This window comes from Myodes glareolus, chromosome 24, assembly GCF_982192425.1.
Source record: "Myodes glareolus chromosome 24, mMyoGla1.1, whole genome shotgun sequence".
Lineage (NCBI taxonomy): Eukaryota > Metazoa > Chordata > Mammalia > Rodentia > Cricetidae > Myodes > Myodes glareolus.
In genome coordinates, this window is record NC_142049.1 from 40,326,144 (window position 1) to 40,343,747 (window position 17,604).

The 17,604-nt window shown below is 40.8% G+C and overlaps 1 long non-coding RNA gene across 1 annotated transcript; it reads left to right on the forward strand.

Moving 5' to 3' along the window:
* The first annotated feature begins 3,629 nt into the window (after positions 1 to 3,629).
* Positions 3,630 to 11,160, forward strand: LOC148118181 (uncharacterized). Its single transcript, XR_015736394.1, has 2 exons — positions 3,630 to 3,753; positions 10,302 to 11,160. It is a non-coding gene; the product is annotated as an uncharacterized LOC148118181 (long non-coding RNA).
* Positions 11,161 to 17,604: the final 6,444 nt, after the last annotated feature.

Below are 17,604 nucleotides of genomic sequence, written 5' to 3' on the forward strand. Positions count from 1 at the left end.
ATTGCAACTACTATGTCACCCACACTCAAGAGAATATGCACATAGAGAAACATATCAGAACCCTGGCAGTATAAGAGTATAAATCCATGTGCCTAATGAATATTAATGGGAATAAATACAATTAATAACTGAAACACAAACTTTTAAAAGTAGACAAAATATGATATCTGAAGACAAGATGAAAGTTACCACACATGTAGATTTAGTTTAACTTAAATAAACCAATAAAGTGAAGTACTATATTAATATAAGAATGGATAAAACATACAGGTAAGCAGAAAATGCAAAGAAAAATTTTAGAACTCCCAAACCCCATCAAGATTTGTAGAAAAATAAACACATTTGACTTGTTAAGATTGACTTCTATAAGCTTAAATGTAACTAGCACAAGTGGAAATCTATAAATTCTCAATGTTTCTGGAGGTCTGAAAGTAAACAAAGAACAACCATTCTCGCCTTCTCCCCTTGGCATTATTCTAGAGGGCTTCCTCAAAGTAGTTAGTGTAGAAAATATCTACTGAGTATTTCTATTTCTTAGATGGCTAATGCTTAAGGCAAGGAAGATAATTTACAACATCTGTGAAGGCTGTGGCCATATAAGTAGAAAATACGTCAGTAATCTAAAATAGACTAAAGTCTAAAACACAAGCTTCTGCAAACCTGCAGAGTATAACACAATAGAAAATGCAATGTAATTTTTATACTAGCAATCAGCAACCAAAAATGCAATTTCAAGTGCAGTTGACTTTACAATAATATAAACTCAGCCTGATAATTCTCTCTTCTAGGAACTTCTCAGGAAGCTGAGAAGAAACAGGTACAGTGTTTGAGTTTGCAGTCACACTGAGATGCACAATGAGTGTTTGTATAAAAAAAATGTGTAACATCCATTAAAGGCAAGAAAGAAAAAGATGAAACACAGGCATACATAAACAATATACATATACTTAAGAGTATTATAAACCCTTCTATATTTTAAATGTCTCTGTGCATTCATGAGAAGTTAAGGATTCAATAAGCCCCAAAACTATTAATAGATTAAGAGATCTCTTGTACAAAGTCCAGAATGTTATTCTTTTTCACTCTGATCCAACTCATCTAGTACACAAAAAACTGTGAGAAAGCAAACACTGAAACAACTAGATAAAGAATAGCAAGGACGGAGAAATTAAACTTTCACTCTTCTTTCAAACTCATGCCAAGTTAATTGTAATGAAGATATTTAAATATGGTACATGTAGAAAAAAGGTTCTGTCCTACTTTGGTCTGCAGTCATAGTCATTCAATCCCAGAGAATCTGAGAGAAACTATATTAGTCACAACACTGTTTGACTGATGGCTCAGGCATATTTCTAGGTAGCTCTTACATCATAAACTATCCCATTCCTATTCATCTATGTACGGCCACTTTGGGGTATACAACCAAAGGATGCTAAATTGTACCCGAAGGACATGTGCTCAATGATGTTCATAGAAGCTTTGTTTGTCATAGGCAGATCCTGGAAGCAACCTAAATGCCCCTTAATCAAAGAATGGGTAAGGAAACTGTGGTACATTTACACAATGGAGTACTACACAGCAGAAAAATTTAACAAAAGCTTGAATTTTACAGGAAAATGGATGGAGCTAGAATACATTGTTTTGAGTGAGGTAACCCAGATACCGAAAGAGAATTATCACATGCACTTGCTCGTAGGTGGTTTTTATACATAAAGCAAAGAGAGCCAGCCTACAAACCACAATCTCAGAGAAATTAGACAACAATGTGTACACTAAGAGAGACTTACATAGATATAATCTACATGAGAAGTAGAAAGTATAAAAAGAAAAGATCTCTTGAGTAAATTGGGAGCATGGGGACCTTGGGAGAGGATTGAAAGGGGAGTGGAGAAGTATGGGGGTAGCAGAGAAACTGTAAAGCTCAATAAATATCAATAAAAAAAGTTAAGACAAAAAAGAAGTAAAACTTTCAGGGAATAAAACTAACATAGGGTATATAACAGCTGCAAAATTATATGTAAAAATACCATTGAAAAAGTATTCATGATTTTCAGTTGCAACTCAGTAAAAGTATTTTAACTCCATCCACATACATGACTTACCACACTAAAGTCAGAGAGTAGGCTGAGAAGCAGACAATAGATACTAAGTGGAGATTACAAGTCTAAACTCTCAGTTCTGAAAAAAACTGCAAATAAAATCTCATAAATACATATACAGTATGAAATATGTAAATACATACATACATATATATACATACATGCATATGAATATATGCATGCAATATCAAAAAAAAGGATGGCATGAGTTTGAAGAAGAGAGGGAATTGATATGTAGAAGGGTATGGAGAAAATGCAAAGGGGGAGATGCTTTAATTAAAAATAATCTAAACAGGGCTGTGTGGTAGTGGCACATGCGTTTAGTACCAGCACTCTGGTGGCAGAGACAGGCAGATCTCTCTGAGTTCAAGTCCAGCCTGGTCTACAAAGCAAGTTACAGGACTGCTATGAAGCTAGACAGAGAAACCCTGTCTCGAAAACAAAAAGTAAAAAACAAAACAAAACAAAACAAAAATCTAAATAGCTTAAATAAGGCTGATATTAATTTTTTTTTGGCCATTTATGAATCCCATTTATCATTTTTCTATTTCTATTTTATTTTGGGGGGGGCGGTTCCGAGACAGAGTTTCTATGTGTAACTTCTGAGCCCATCTTGGAGCTATCTCTGGTAGACCAGGCTGGCATTGAACTCACAGACTCCGGCCTGCTTCTGCCTGCCGAGTGTGGAGAATAAAGATATATGCCACCACTGTCCAGCTTCTGTTTTTAAGTAAAACATCTGCAGCCTCAAATATGGATTATCCTTGGGGAATGTAGGTAATTTCTGTGCTAAAAAGCAATGTTCCAGTCAGCACAGAAGAGCCAGCATTTGGGAAGCAGAGGGTGCGGATCTCTGTGAGTTTGAGGTCAGCCTGATCTACAAGAGCTAGTTCCAGGACAGGCTCCAAAGCTTCAGGGAAACCTTGTCTCCAGAAAAAGTCACAGAAAGCTTAATATTGGGAGCTTCTACAGGTGCGGCCATGGAGTCAGTCTCTGTTTAGATGGTGGCACTAAAGAACAGGGGCTCTGAGAAATGCCAACACCTCCTGAGGTTGTTTGGGCAGACCGAAACTTTGGAACTCATAATGGACTCATAATGACTCATAGTAGAGTCCCAGTTAACTGGAGACCCTCTAACTTGGTGTTAAAGCCCAGGGTTTTGTCTGCTCCCTGTCCTTTGTCTACAGACTCAATACCTTGACATAGACCCCCTGTCAAGCTTCACATGATGCGGGTTACATGCCATTCAGCCTCACTGGACAGTAATTCAATATGACCTTAGCTGATTGGATAATCTATGGACACATGCCAGTGAACATGCACACTCAACCAAGTCTGCACCTCAATATTGGTCTCCTGAGTTCGTTTTCCAGGACACATCTTGTGACTCTGCCTCCCTCACCCATCCCACACCAAGACACTGGTGAGAGGGAGAAAGCCCCCACATATGGTGTGGGAGAGTTGTCTGTATTCTGTCAATCATGTTTTAAAAAAACGCTGATTGGCCAGGCAGGAGGAGTAGGTGGGAAAACCAGACAGGAAGTGGAAATGATGCAAGGAGAGCAGGAGGAATTCTAGGGAGGAGGAAGCTGATTCCTCCCACTCCTGCTCAGATCACCGAAGCAGCAGGATGTGGGCTGCCCCACTGAAAAAGGTACTGAGCCACATGGCTAAAATAGATCAGAATAATGGGTTAATCAAGATGTGAGAGTTAGCTAATAAGTAGCCTGACCTAATGGGCCAATCAGCTTTATAACTTATAGAGATCTCAGTGTGATTTTTCTCTGGGACTAAACATTTGGGGGGGGGCAGGCAGGACAGAAAAATCCCCAACAAAGAGGCCCCCTCATGTTACAGAATGGCTCCCACGTAGATAACTGCATCCACAAAAAGCCTGAAAAAGCTTGGGAAAGACTAGACTAAAGCATTTCAGTTTTTAGCCATAGCAGGAAAAAAAAGAGCAGTTTTAAAATGCCTGTTTTCTGGGTCATCCTGCCAGGGAAAACTGATTCTTTCAAGTAGGCAGTCCGGACTATGGAAACACTGTTGCAGCTTGCTTCCTGACAAGGACCTTGAAACGCCGTAAGAGCTTTTGACTGTTGTTTTCTCCATATTCCTTAGCAAATTAAAGACCCATATGGTCAAAAAACGAGAGATATACAGTAAAGAGAGATTCAAAGAATAAAAAAAACCTCTAAATAGTTTACAATATGTTTAAAGCCTTAAAATAAAAAAAGAGAATACTTGGGTGTGGTGGTACAAACCTTTAATCCCAGTACTGGGGAGGCAGAGACAGACGGATCTCTGGGAGTTCAAGTATAGCCTGGTCTACAGTTATTCCAGGACAAAGAAAAGTAGAGAACCTGTCTCAAAAAGCCAAAAGTTAAAAGTAAAAATAAAAGAAATAGAGGTTAAAATAAAGCTGCATAAAGTTGGAAAATATACAGAGAATCTCGATACTGTATGCTATTATGCTCTCTTTAAATCGTTTGAATGCTGAGGAAGGAGCAACAGCTGCTAAAAGATATTTGCTCATAAATGCTGCAGAATTAATCCAAGATAGATATTTTGAAAATACCTTGGCTTCAAAATTGAAGTCAAAAGGTATGTTACTTTGGAGAAGAGATTTGTCTTTTGTTTCCACAGAAAAAGAGAGGCTCTAGATTTATTCAGAGTTAAGAAAAATCATCTTTGACCAAGGGAGACCACCTGAGCAATCTCCGGTAGGAAAAGATGGCCCAGATGTCTGAGTTCTTCATCCAGAAAAGGTTCAAGACTGCTGCCTGAGATGATCAAGACTCACAAGATACTTCAGTCAGGACTTGATCATACTCTAAATTTTCTTTAGGCCCCCATGAGAGTATCAGTGCCCCCAACCAGCAGGAAGTAGCCTGGAATACTATGGATATTTTCCTTTGCTTTTTTTTTTTTAAAAAAAAAGAGGGGGAAGTGGTACGGGAGAGTTGTTTGTATTCTGTCAATCATATTTTAAATAAACGCTGATTGGCCAGGCAGGAGGTGTAGGTGGGAAAACCAGACAGGAAGTGGAAATGATGCAAGGAGAGCAGGAGAATTCTGGGAAGGAGGAAATTGATTCCTCCCTACTCCTGCCCAGATCACAGAAGCAGCAGGATGTGAGCTGCCCCACTGAAAAAGGTACTGAGCCACATGGCTAACATAGATCAGAAAAAAGGGTTAATCAAGATGTGAGAGTTAGCCAGTAAGAAGCCTGACCTAACGGGCCAGTCAGCATTATAACTTATAGAGATCTCTTGTGTGATTTTACTTTGGGACTAAACAGTTGGGGGAACAGGGCAGGACAAAAACTCCAGCAAGCAGGCCCGCCTTTTCATGTTACACACATACATCCAAGTGTTAAATGAAGGCAAGTGAAAAATTAATTTTCTTCAATGGTATCTTACTGTATATGTAAATCACTCTTAAAGGCACAGAGTACAGCATAGATGACTCCACAAAAATCAAGCAATACTTTTGGAATTCTTTGTCTCATAAGGCTTTGTCAATAATTTTTGTTTCTTTACATGCTTGCTGTATATTATGGTTTCTGATTTGTGCTTTTATGGGATTTCTGGGTGAATCAGCGCATGTTTCTCTGCATTCATATGTGTTTTTCTTCTTTTTTTACTTTTTCTTTGGCTCTGTTTCTAATATCTGTTCATCTGTTTTATCCCATTCTGGTTTATTTAGGAGTGATAATTGTAATGATGGTGGTGGTAGTAGTAATAGTCACTGTCAACACCATCATTATTGTTTTCCTACTGGTATACACTTGCTTTATATGTTATATTCTAATGCAAAAGAGAGACAGGCTGTAGTTTTGTGTGAGTGTAAGCATGGAGGATTTGACAAGAGTTGGGAGAGGAAGAAATCTAATATAAATATATTGTAGGAAATTAAATCTATCAATAAAAATAGGAACCCCACTCCAAAATAGAGAGTATTATCAATTGTTTAGGACATAATCTTTCAGAGTCTCTGGGTGCCACATGAAAGCTGTACCTAAATAAAATTTCCTCACATAGAAGTTCCATGAAAGAAATATGAGCAGCAACATCTCCCCTTTCTCTGAAGACTGAGATCAATCACCCTTCTTGCAGATGAAGCCAGAATCCAAAACTTACTAAGAATTATATATTCTAAAGGAGAAGCGGTGGCAACAGATGAAGGAATCAGTCCCCAGCAGATGGAAATGGTAAATAATCTCACCAAAGAGCCCTGTGGCGAACCTCAACATGATACCCCACACTGCCTATGTGGCAACTCAATTGACTCTGTCTCCTTAAGGTCTCAGAAACTTCCCTGATTCTCTGCTGAGTGGCATAGAGTCAAAACCTGGCTAGATCCTGGAACCAGCTGAGAGTTGAACTCCAGCCAGGCACCTGACTAGCAAAATCCCTGTGTGAAGGGACTTATATGAGCTGATCGGCTGAGTATCTACAATCAAATAAAGAATGGATTTGGGCCAACCCAGAGAGAGATCTCAAACTTAGGAATGGAAATCAAAATCCAGCTGTAACCTTTTTGTGTGTTTGATGTGGGAGTTTCCTCTCTATGCTGTGATTAGCATTAATAGATAAAGAAACTGCCTTGGCCTGTTGATAGGGCAGAACTTAGGTAGGCATGGAAAATAGGACTGAATGCTGGGAGAAGGAAGGCAGAGAGGGAGAAACCATGAAGCCGGCTGAAGATAGGAAGGTAGACATGCTGAAACTTTGCTGGTAGTCCACAACCTCATGGTGTTATACAGATTAATTGAAATGGGTTATATTAATATGTAAGAGTTAGCCAATTAGAAGAAAAGAAAGTTGCTTGGGCATGAAAGTATGTGAGTTCTTGGGATAGTTTGTTATTCACCTATAATACCTAAAATGTTTAATCATGTGAGGGAGATGAAAAACATGTTTTTACCTATAATTATTCATTTGAGAAATGAAATGCATTTTGATTCTTGTACTGCCTGGAAGATTCTGTTGGTACATGAAAACTCTGAGAAAACATGTGAGGAGAGAGAATAAATGGAGAAAGAATAAGAAAAAGGGAAATAAAGAGAATAAAGGAAACCTTCAAGAGAGTTTATGAATACCTTTTACCCTACCTGCCCTTAGACAGAAAGTTTAGCCTTGCCAACACTGTGGATTTCTATCAAAGTTCTGCTTTTGGAGGCTCCCTCCTCAGGCAACAGTAACTGCCCATCTTCCTCAAGGGAGGCCACCAGCTACTCTTTCATCAAACTAATAATTTGGAGTAATTCAGAATATTATAATGGTTTCTTTGGATCTTTGCTAGAAACTTCAATAAGAATGACTCAATAGGATTCTATTTCTTTTCTAAAGTGTCAATCAAAAACTGTGTGGCCACACCCAGACCTAGGGTGTGGTTACTTGGTGTTTGGACATTATGATTGCCCATAGAGGTGTATCCTCTCCAGCCTGACCAAAATTCAGAGGAGTCAAGCATACTTATGCTCCTTCTTTTGACTTAGGAATTTTGACCTAGGGAGTGGCTGCCTTCAGTTTAGGGTGGCCTCACTGCCTAAGCAACAGAACATTTTTCTCATGAATTAAAGGCTGATGTCTCAAAGTATTGAAGCAAGTACCAATCCTAGTTGTCCTTTGTATCATACTAAATCAGTCTTTTGCCTTTTCCCCTTTTTGTTTTGTTTGGTTTTCAAGACAGGGTTTCTCTGTAGCTGTGTAGCCTGTCCTGGAACTAACTCTCGTAGACCAGGCTGGCCTCAAACTCAGAGATCCTCTTGCCTCTGTCTCCTGAGTGCTGGGATTAAAGGTGTATTTCACCACCGCTGGCTTCCCTTTTTTTGTACTGGGGCATAAAAAAGGATGGGAAATTAACATGAGCAAACTCAGAACTCAGTACTCAGAACTCAGAAGTCAGAACTTACTATGCAAGAGAGACTGAGTTTCCCTCCCAGTACTGTCCTATGTCTCTGCAACTCTTTCTTATCACTGTTTCTCCTACCTAACTTTTCCAATCTTCATGACCCTACCCTGGAACTTACAGATCCATGGTGGCTAGAACCACCCACAGCAGTAGTAACCCCACAAAGGTTGGCCCCAACATAATGCAGCCCAATATGGCACAGCCTGTGACATTATGGCACACCAACGTAGTGCTGAGGACTCATGAAAGATAACACACAAACGTTAGGCCAGCAGTATAGGAGGGATAAGTGATGGACATAGATGGACATAAATAGGACACCACAAGGGTAAAAATAAAAGGTGAACACTTTTACAAATGTAGAAAATTAATATAAAGGGTCGGTGATTATATAAGGAGTAAAACTGTAAATATTTATAAATATGGCACAAGAAGATAGTATTTATTCAACTGTCTGTACAGCTGCTTGGATGTATTTCAATAGCCATAAGAGCTGGGGTGGAGTAGAAACAAATGCAGAGGATTTTAGAGTTTGTAGATAGTCTCAACAGTATATTTAGTCCACCATGCTGGCGGCACACCCACCAACATCTTCGGGCTGTTTCTGTACCTGCTAAGGTCAAAACACAGCTCTGTCTTTGCCCCCCAATCATTGCCACTACTGAAAGAATGAAGGGAGCATGAGTCTCTTTGCACCTACCCTGCTCTACAAATCCAGGCAGTGGTCGTGAAGCCACAGCCTCTGCCAATGCTGAACAGGTGGGAAGGATGAAGGCAATGCTGTGCATGGTCCAGTGCTGGGAGCTGTGTACCCCCAGGTCCTGAATATCTTGTAAACAACTTCTTTTTCCATGATCTGTGTGCCTACAGCTGCTCTGAGCATGAGACCCTAGGAGTTCCTGATGGCAGGGGAATGGTTTCTAGTGTGTTTGCCTGGGGCGTGGCTATCCCTATATAAGCTGTCCCTGGACTCAATAAAGGGGACATTCTTAGGGCATTCTGGCTTCAAGGATGACCCGTGTCTCTGTCTCTCTCTGTGTGTGTGAGTCTTTGTGTGTTTCAATCGCCAGCCCCTTGCCCAGTTCACGAACTGTATGGTAGGACATAGAGCACAATGGGTGTGGTGTGCTGCAGTCCAGCCTGGGATACCACTGAAATTGTGGCAGCCCATGCATACACACGCTTTACCCATCTAAGTGAGTCTGTCCCACAAAGCACTGCACAGCCTGGAAAATCAAGAGACAGGAAAATTTTGAGGGCTATGATTTCCACAGCCAGCTCCCAGACATGGTCAGCAGGAAATTGCTAGAGGTAGCATGGCCTGATACAGGAATTCTCCTAATTTTTGGATTATAAGATTTAATACAAAAACATAGAGATTAAAAAGACGGTGTGGCTATACCCACATAAGCTTGTGGTCTCCTGCAGCAATCTTGTAACTGCTGCAATAGCAGACACATGAGAAACTCTGTATTTGTCAGCCGACTCTAACACTGGAGTCCTAAACATCAAAAGCATGGCCTGTGCCCACAGCAGGCAATGAAGGACCAGCCTCCTGATCCCAAGTACCCTAGTGGGACTGACAAGCTATATAGAGAGCCCAGTTGCACCCCACCCTGCTCCCAGCTTCACCTATGAGTCAAGCTGAGGAAAAACTGGTTCCCAGGCTCCTAGCAGAGAGTCAAGCTCCAAAACAACACAGTTAACTGCCCTAGCCTAGCTTCAGCTGTGGGCAGAAGCACATCTCTGCCCCTCCCAGAGAGGTGTCTGTGAAAAAGTAAATGAGCAAGTTGAACCTGTCAGCTAGACAGACTTGCTGCTTGGATTAAAAAGATAGCTTACAAACCTTTAATAAAATATTCAATGTCTATAAGTCCTAATTATTGTTGTTTATAGGGAACCTTAAAAGCATTTTATTAACATTCTTAAAGGAGTGTAATGATTCTAATTCCCCAAAGGCAGCTCAGGAAAACTACTAAGCAAAATCCTGCCTCAAAAAAAGAGTATGCAATTAACATGCCCACACAATACAACTTCAAAAACTAAGTAAATACGGAGGATTATTCCATCAATCACAACAAAATACCTTAAATCAAGTCCTTTTCACCCTTCTTTTGAATGTGAATACCCAGAGCAGTCTGCCACATAAAGATTTTGGCATGATGGCACCAAGGTGACCTTTTCTAAAGCAAGCCAGAAATACCCTTACACTGAATTATGGCAAGGACCCGACAGACCCTATCTTAATTCGGGGTCGAGGATATGTCTGTGCTTATTTCACAGGGAGAGAACTAAGCTTGATGAGATGAGAGGATGTCCAGCAGAAAATGCCAACCCTAATGGCAGTGCAGCCACTGATGACTCCATAGAAGAAGCAGAAAGCAGTTCCTGAACCAATGTTCCTGACTGGTGACATCATGCTACAGTCTGAGAAGTGAAACAAGATGGTGGTGATGACTGGTGATTCCTTATTTCTTGGTGGACCTATTGTACAAAGTTTCAGACCTTGGTGTGTCTTGTTTATCTTGGAGACAGTCCAAGGGCACACACTTAATATTTGACAATTTATCCATACTTTATCTTGGGACACAGATATATTTTGCCAATATTGTATTAAATCTGCTGTTAAAATAAAGGACCTAAAAACTGAGACCTCACTTTTCCCTTCTGAGGGAAAAAAAAAGACTCATTACAAAGAGTGACTGCAGCCCCTCTTCAGAGATGTGGAGGGTAGCCTAATTTTTTTTTCTGCTTCCCACAGACTGAGATAGTTACTTAAAAGTAGCATTGCAACTGGACTCTCACCCATCAAAGACACCTTTTATTATCTTTTAATTAGAAAAGATTTAGAGAATTGTAATTTGTAAAATTGTGTGTTTATTGTTAATTTCCACTCTAAAATTATGGTATTGACCTCTTAATGTTTGTAACTGCTTTAGTTCACTATACTTGGTCTAGGGTGGGTTCACTGCCTAAAGAACAGAATGTTTTTTCTTATGAATTAATAGCTTGATATCACGAGCTATTGAAGAAAGTAACTATACTACTTATCCTTTGTATCATGCTAAAGTAGTCTTTTTCCTTTTCCCACTTTTGTATTAGAGTATACAAATGTATGGAAAATTAAAGATCGACAAACTCAGGACTCAGAACTTACTATGAAAGAGAAAATAAGTTTCCCTCCCAGTCTATGCTATGTCTTTGTGATTCTTTCTTATCACTGGTCCTCCTACCTAACTTTTCTAATCTTCATGCCCCTACCCAGGAATACATGGACCTTCCATGGCTAGGATAATTGTGATGGACTAATTAAAAAATGCTGCAGATCCCTGGATCCCTGGCAACTGCAGCCGCAGAAACACTGCAGGTCCCTGAGTGGCAGCAGGCAGTGAGCCATGTGTTGGCAGGCAAAAGGCAGTGGGTCCCTAGAGCAGCCAGTCCTAATCAGGGACTGATGCAGGTCCCCGAGCAGTGGCAGTGGGCTATGTGGCAGCAGGCAGTGAATAGGTGAGTCCCAAGAGCAGTCAATCCCAGGTAGGGACTTCATGGTTCCCCGAGTGGCTGCAGCATGCCACAAGGAGACACACACAGATGGGCACGCCACGAGACCACGCCACAGGTCCCTAAGCAGGGGCAAGGAGCAGGACTCAGAGTAGCTAGTTCCAGGCAGAGATGGCACACAAGTCTACACTGCAGGTATCCTTAGGTAGCTGGTTCCAGGTGGCGAAACATGCAGAAGGGGAGAGACAGGTGGATAGGCACACCATGCAGATTGAGGTTGAATATTTATTTAGTGTGTTATGAAGGAAGAAGGGAGAAAAAGAGAAGAGCAGAATGGCAGAGAGAAAGGAGGAGATGCAGAAACTGACTCTTTGAGAGGAAGACAGAAAAGGAAGAGACTCTGGCTGCAAGCAGGAAGGAAGATCTGCCTGCCTCAGCAGACAGGGGAGGGAGTGGGTGTGGCTTGACTCTTAAAGAGACAAAACATATCATTATATTCTCATCTCTTTATATAATAAAAAGGCAGGAGGTTAGGCACTACAGGTTAAGGGAAATTGGGGCAGCGGATTCTCAAGACTGCTTCCTGCTTATTTGTAGGCATAATCTTGGGGAGGAAACCTGAGAAAACTGGGTTCTGGTCACATCCTGGGATAATTTGGTCTCTTTGTTCCTGTCCAGTGTTTGTGGTATGGAAATCTCTGGTGTCTCGTACACCTGTTTAAGGTATTGGCAGAACAGAAGACAAAATTAAATTTAGGAAAAATAATTAGGACTAGGGAAATGAGAGGGGTGTATCTGACTTGTTTAAGGTTGATCCTGCAATCCAGCTCCCTGCAACTCACAAGAATTCTTTGGCTTTGTGAAAACAGCAGTTTTAGACATATACATTGTATATAAAGTGGCATATTTATGTTAGAATGACTGTGACAGATATTTTTGCACAATGAAAAATATTTTTAAGACTATGGAAGGCAGCATGAGAGAGAAATATGATAGCTTGTATTTGTCCTAACACCTTTATGACTTGCAGGTACACACATTAATAACTTGTATTTGTAATTTACTGAATCTTGTTTTGTGAGGTTGTCCTTTTAAACTGACAAAACCCTCTCAGCTGTCAAACTGCATCAGAGATCTCTGAGAAGGATCTTAAGTTACTGATTAAAAAGCGACAGAGAATTTACTTGGTTGGCACCTAGAGCTACTCCTCAGTGTCTTCCATGGTCACTGAAGGTCATATTTGCCTTTTGCTGTTTAGCGCAGTATCTGCTCAGCTCCAGAAGATCCTGTGGGCTAAGAAATCTGTAGGAAGATAAGCCTACTTTGACCTGATTAGCTAGGCTGTCGATTCCAGTGATTCTATCCATGAGTGATGAAAAGCAGTCTTGCCCAGTGGTCAGTGCTTGGCAGTTGAAGCAAAATGCAGATGGACGTTGTTCTGTACCCATTGTCTTCTGTCTTCTTTGGAGGTAGTAGAGTGCTACTAGGAGCCAAACTGTCTCATTTTGTTTTGAAATTCATTTAATAATTAAATATTTAAATGCCATATTCCCCAGATCTCTGAGCACTTGAGGATTGTTTATCAGGTGTAACTACAATATTAGAATCTGTCCAGAGAGCTGGGTCTGAGCTTGACTGTACTGGCTCTTAACAGTTAAGATTTACACACGTAAAATGACTGAAAGAAGAAAAAACTGTTTGCAATAGAAGGTTAATGGCAGAACTGACAATAATAGAGAACATCTTTATATATTTTGAATGAGGGTTGGATTAAATATAAAGTATTTTTATAAGAGATTTAAAAGTACATACCAGTTTAAAACATTAGACTTATTGTGTTTGTAGTCTGAAATGATATACAATGAACTATTATAACATTTAACAGTAAACATAGATGCATTTAAGTTACATGTATGAATATACATACACAGAGTAAACAAAAATTGGATGAAGTGGATGCTTTTGGTTGGCTCTACTGAAGACATGCCACTGTACAAAACACGCATGCAACAGAGTCAACAAGAGGAATTTAGAGACAAAAAAATAAGTGAATTGGGGGACCAGGCAGGGTATACTTCAGTAAAGATGGCAGGACTTGGTCACCTGACCTTGCTCTCAGTTAAGATGGTGGTAAAGTCACCTGACCTCTGTTAAGATGGCAGTAAGGTCACTCATGAAACAAAGTTATCACAGGGGAACCAGGCAGAGAATACCTTAGTAAAGATGGCAGAACTTGATCACCTGATCTGGTTCTCAGCCAAGATGGTCGTAAGGTCACCTGACCTTAGTGGCAGACGTCACGTGTTAAATGGAAAAGCCACTCAGTTAAGATGGCGGTGAAGTCACCTGACTTCAGTTAAGATGACAATATTGAAAAAAGCTGCCTCGTGGATCGGACCAATCCTGTTGGCAGCAGTAGTCAGGGACAGTTTGAGGAATCTCCTTCCATTTTCCTGTGTGCTGACTGAAGTTAGAAAGCTCCCATAAAAGTGAAGCCAGCAGGACAGAAGCAGAGAGAGGGTATGAGCTGAAGAAGTAGGGCGTTAAGGTTTTAGGGCCTCTAAAAGACATCCATCCTGGGAGAGGAAGTTGACATGGATGGCTTGCTACCCATAGCTGAATCCATGAAAACCCACAAAAACAGGGACACCACAAGGCCTATAACAGGACGTCTACTCCTATAGGAGGGATGTAAATCAATGCAAACACAGCAGGACCCATGGGAGGCATCCTCCACTCCCAGGTGGGGTGTTACAGCCTGACTTGATTTGGTCAGGGCAACTCAGAAGCCAGAGAGTCCAGAACCTACTCCAAACGGCCTTTTACCATGGGGGAGGGGGAAGAAAAGAAAAAGAAAAAAAGAGAAAGAAAAACTGAAGGACCCTGGGCCCCTGGTCGAATGCACCACACAGAGTGTAGTGCTAGCATGGGAGACCTGACCCCATGTCAGTCCTGTCATGATTTTAGCTAAGAAAATGTCAGCGAAGTGCTCAACCGTCTGTGGTTGCAGGATGTCCCCCTGTTTCTAGGAACATCAGAAGATTTTCAGGAGATCACTGGTCAATTTCTCAGGTTCAGAGAAATAGTTAAGCTGGCCAAAATGGGGGAAACTCACTAATTGAAGCCAGTGTTGCGTATAGAAATTACACTGTAGAAATTGTGCTCAGGCATATGGAACATGTGGTTGTTGTGGAAGAAGTACGTAGTTCTGGATCCCAGACCCCAGAAGAGTAGCTCAGGGTGGGAGAGCCATCCAAGTCACAGCACCAATGTAGTGGATTAATTAAAAAATGCTACGGATCTCCAGCGGCGGCAGGCAGTAGGCCATGTGGCAGCTGGCAGCTAACGGAAGGATGGGAGAGCAGCCAGTCCCAGACATTGATGGCACAGTTCCCCTAGCGGCTGCAGCAGGCCATGAGGAGAGAGAGACAGATGAGCATGTCAAGAGACTATGAGACAGGTTTCCGAAGGTGGCTGGTCCTGGTCAGAGAAGCACACGGTGGTTGAGAGAGATGCCATGCATAGTGGGGTTGGATATTTATTTAGTGGGTTATGGAGGTGGAAGGGAGAAGAGGAGAAGAGCAGAGGCAGAGAAAGAAAGAGAGAGAGAGAGAGAGAGAGAGAGAGAGAGAGAGAGAGAGAGGAGAGAGAGAGAAGCTTTCTCTTCAAGAGGGAGACGGAAAAGTAAGAGACTCTGGCTGCAAGTAGGAAGGAAGATCTGTCTGCCTCAGCAGACAGGGGAGGTAGTGGGCATACCTTGTCTCTTAAAGAGACAGAACAGATCATTACAATCATTATAAGAATTATCTCCCAAAAAGTGACCTCTGACATAAGGCAGCCCAATGTGGTACAGCCCACAACAACATCCTTTATAAAAATTCCAGCTGTATTTCTTAATGTAGGAGTCTGACAGATAATTATAATTAGCTTTCCTTCTCGAGAACTCTGGTACATAGTCCAGCAAGTTCTCCAAATGCATTTTACCTTGCTAAACTAAACTTGAATCATTATGATATTAAACACATAATGAGTCTCACACAGTTGCAATAGAAAAGAATGAATGGAAAATGTTTCTTCCACCAAACTAAAGGAATATCACATGGTGATCAACAATGATACAAATCATTAATCTTGCTAAAACCAATAAAAAAGTTTCCAAAGATTGCTGAGATGGTTTTTTTGCCTGTTATCTTCATTCAATAGAGACAAATGTTCGCTAAATATTTTATATATTTCCTCAGTAAATAGAGGAGCCATTATGTGGTTACCAAGAAACCAGGCACTAGGGAAATTCCAAGAAATCTACAAGGATAACTCCAGCTAAGAATCTAAACAATATTGGAGAGGGCATCTTATCTGCCCTTCACTTGTAATCAGATTGATGACTACCCGAATTCTCATCATAGAACTTTCATCCAGTAACTGATGGAAGCAGATGCAGAGATCCACAGTTAAGCACTGGACTTAGCTCTTGGAGTCCAGTCATAGAGAGGAAGGAGCAATATTATGAGCAAAGGGGCCAACACCATGAGGAGAAAACCCACAGAAACAGCTGACCTCAGCAAACAAGAGCTCATTGACTCTGGCATGAGAGCTGGGGAGCCTGCATAAGACCAAATTAGTCCCTCTGAATATGTTTGACAGTTGTGTGGCCTGGGCAGTTTGTGGGGCCACTAGCAGTGGAACCAGTATTTATTCCTAGTATAGACCTAGCTTTTTGGAGCCCACTCCCTGTGGAGGGATACCTTGTTCAGTCTAGATATGAGGGAGGAGGGCCTTGGTCCTGCTTGAAGTAATATGAAGGAGTTTATTGACTGCCCATGGGCGGCCTCGCCCTCTCTCAGGAGCAAATGAGGCTTATGGTAGGGAGAAGGTGTGGGGAGCAGGAGGACAGAAGGGAGAGGGAACTGTGATTAGTAAGTAAAATAAGATTTTAATTAACAACTTCAATTTTTTATGTTACAGAAACAATATCTCTTGCATAACTTGCTTAAAAAATAAGCATTATTGCCAAATGGATGTTTCATATTCTGAACTATTACTGGCTCTTCAGTTTTATTTTGGGAGCTTTGAAGGACCCTCCTTTGAGACATTGCAATTTCTGCCCCTTATACATCACCCCTTTGTTGGCTAAAAGGATGTAACACCCCTCTCTCTCCCTTCTGTTCTTTCTTTGTCTGTCCATGTTTGCTTATCATATCTATATATATCAGCCTCATTATAACCTCACTTTTCCCAGATGTGACAATCAATCCATCATTCCACCAACATCAATTCCTAAAATCCTTTACTTCTGAGATCTGAATGAGTTGGAATATTCCTAGTTGTACATGTGTTTTCTTGACTTTTGTCTAGTGTTTCTTACTTGACTGTCTTTTCCAATCATACACTTTTGCCCTCTTAACACACTCCATAAGAAAGAAAATATTAAGAGAATGAAATTAAAATTGGGCAGATAATTATTGGTACATGTGGTGTAATAAATACGTTTGGGAGAATGTTTGTCGTTCCAACAAACAGCTCAGACAAAGCAAACATAATGACATTAACATGCTTGAATTAGAACAAGGAAGTTACTGACAGGAATGAGATGCTGATAAAGACATACTCGTCAGGATGTTGAGAAGATGCATCAAAAAGGAAAAAGAAATTTTTTTTTCTGAGTAATGTTCTTACTATGGAATGATTTCAGACTTCTTTCTTTGTCTGTCCTGAAGGAATGGGGTTGGTAGGGAGGAAAGAGAAAGAACAAAACTGTATTTGTCACATAGCAATAACAACTTAAGTCTGACAGTTAAATGGTGTACTGGAACATAGAATTTCTGAGACTCTTGTTGGCAGAAGAATGGAAACAAAGTAGATGACAAGGCTATAGTACTTTGCTTTCTGATGAATGTTCAGTGAAAGGTAAGATAGTGTTAACAAATTTTATGGCTATACATTTCTAGTGATCCTCAGGGTGGCAGGTAATAGCTGCATGGCATAGCAGTCCTTCACCTAGGGTGTCCACCAATGGATATAAGGAATAAGATTTTTCCTGTCTCTGTCATTTTCAGAAGCCTTAAGTGACCCATAATTTTCTCAG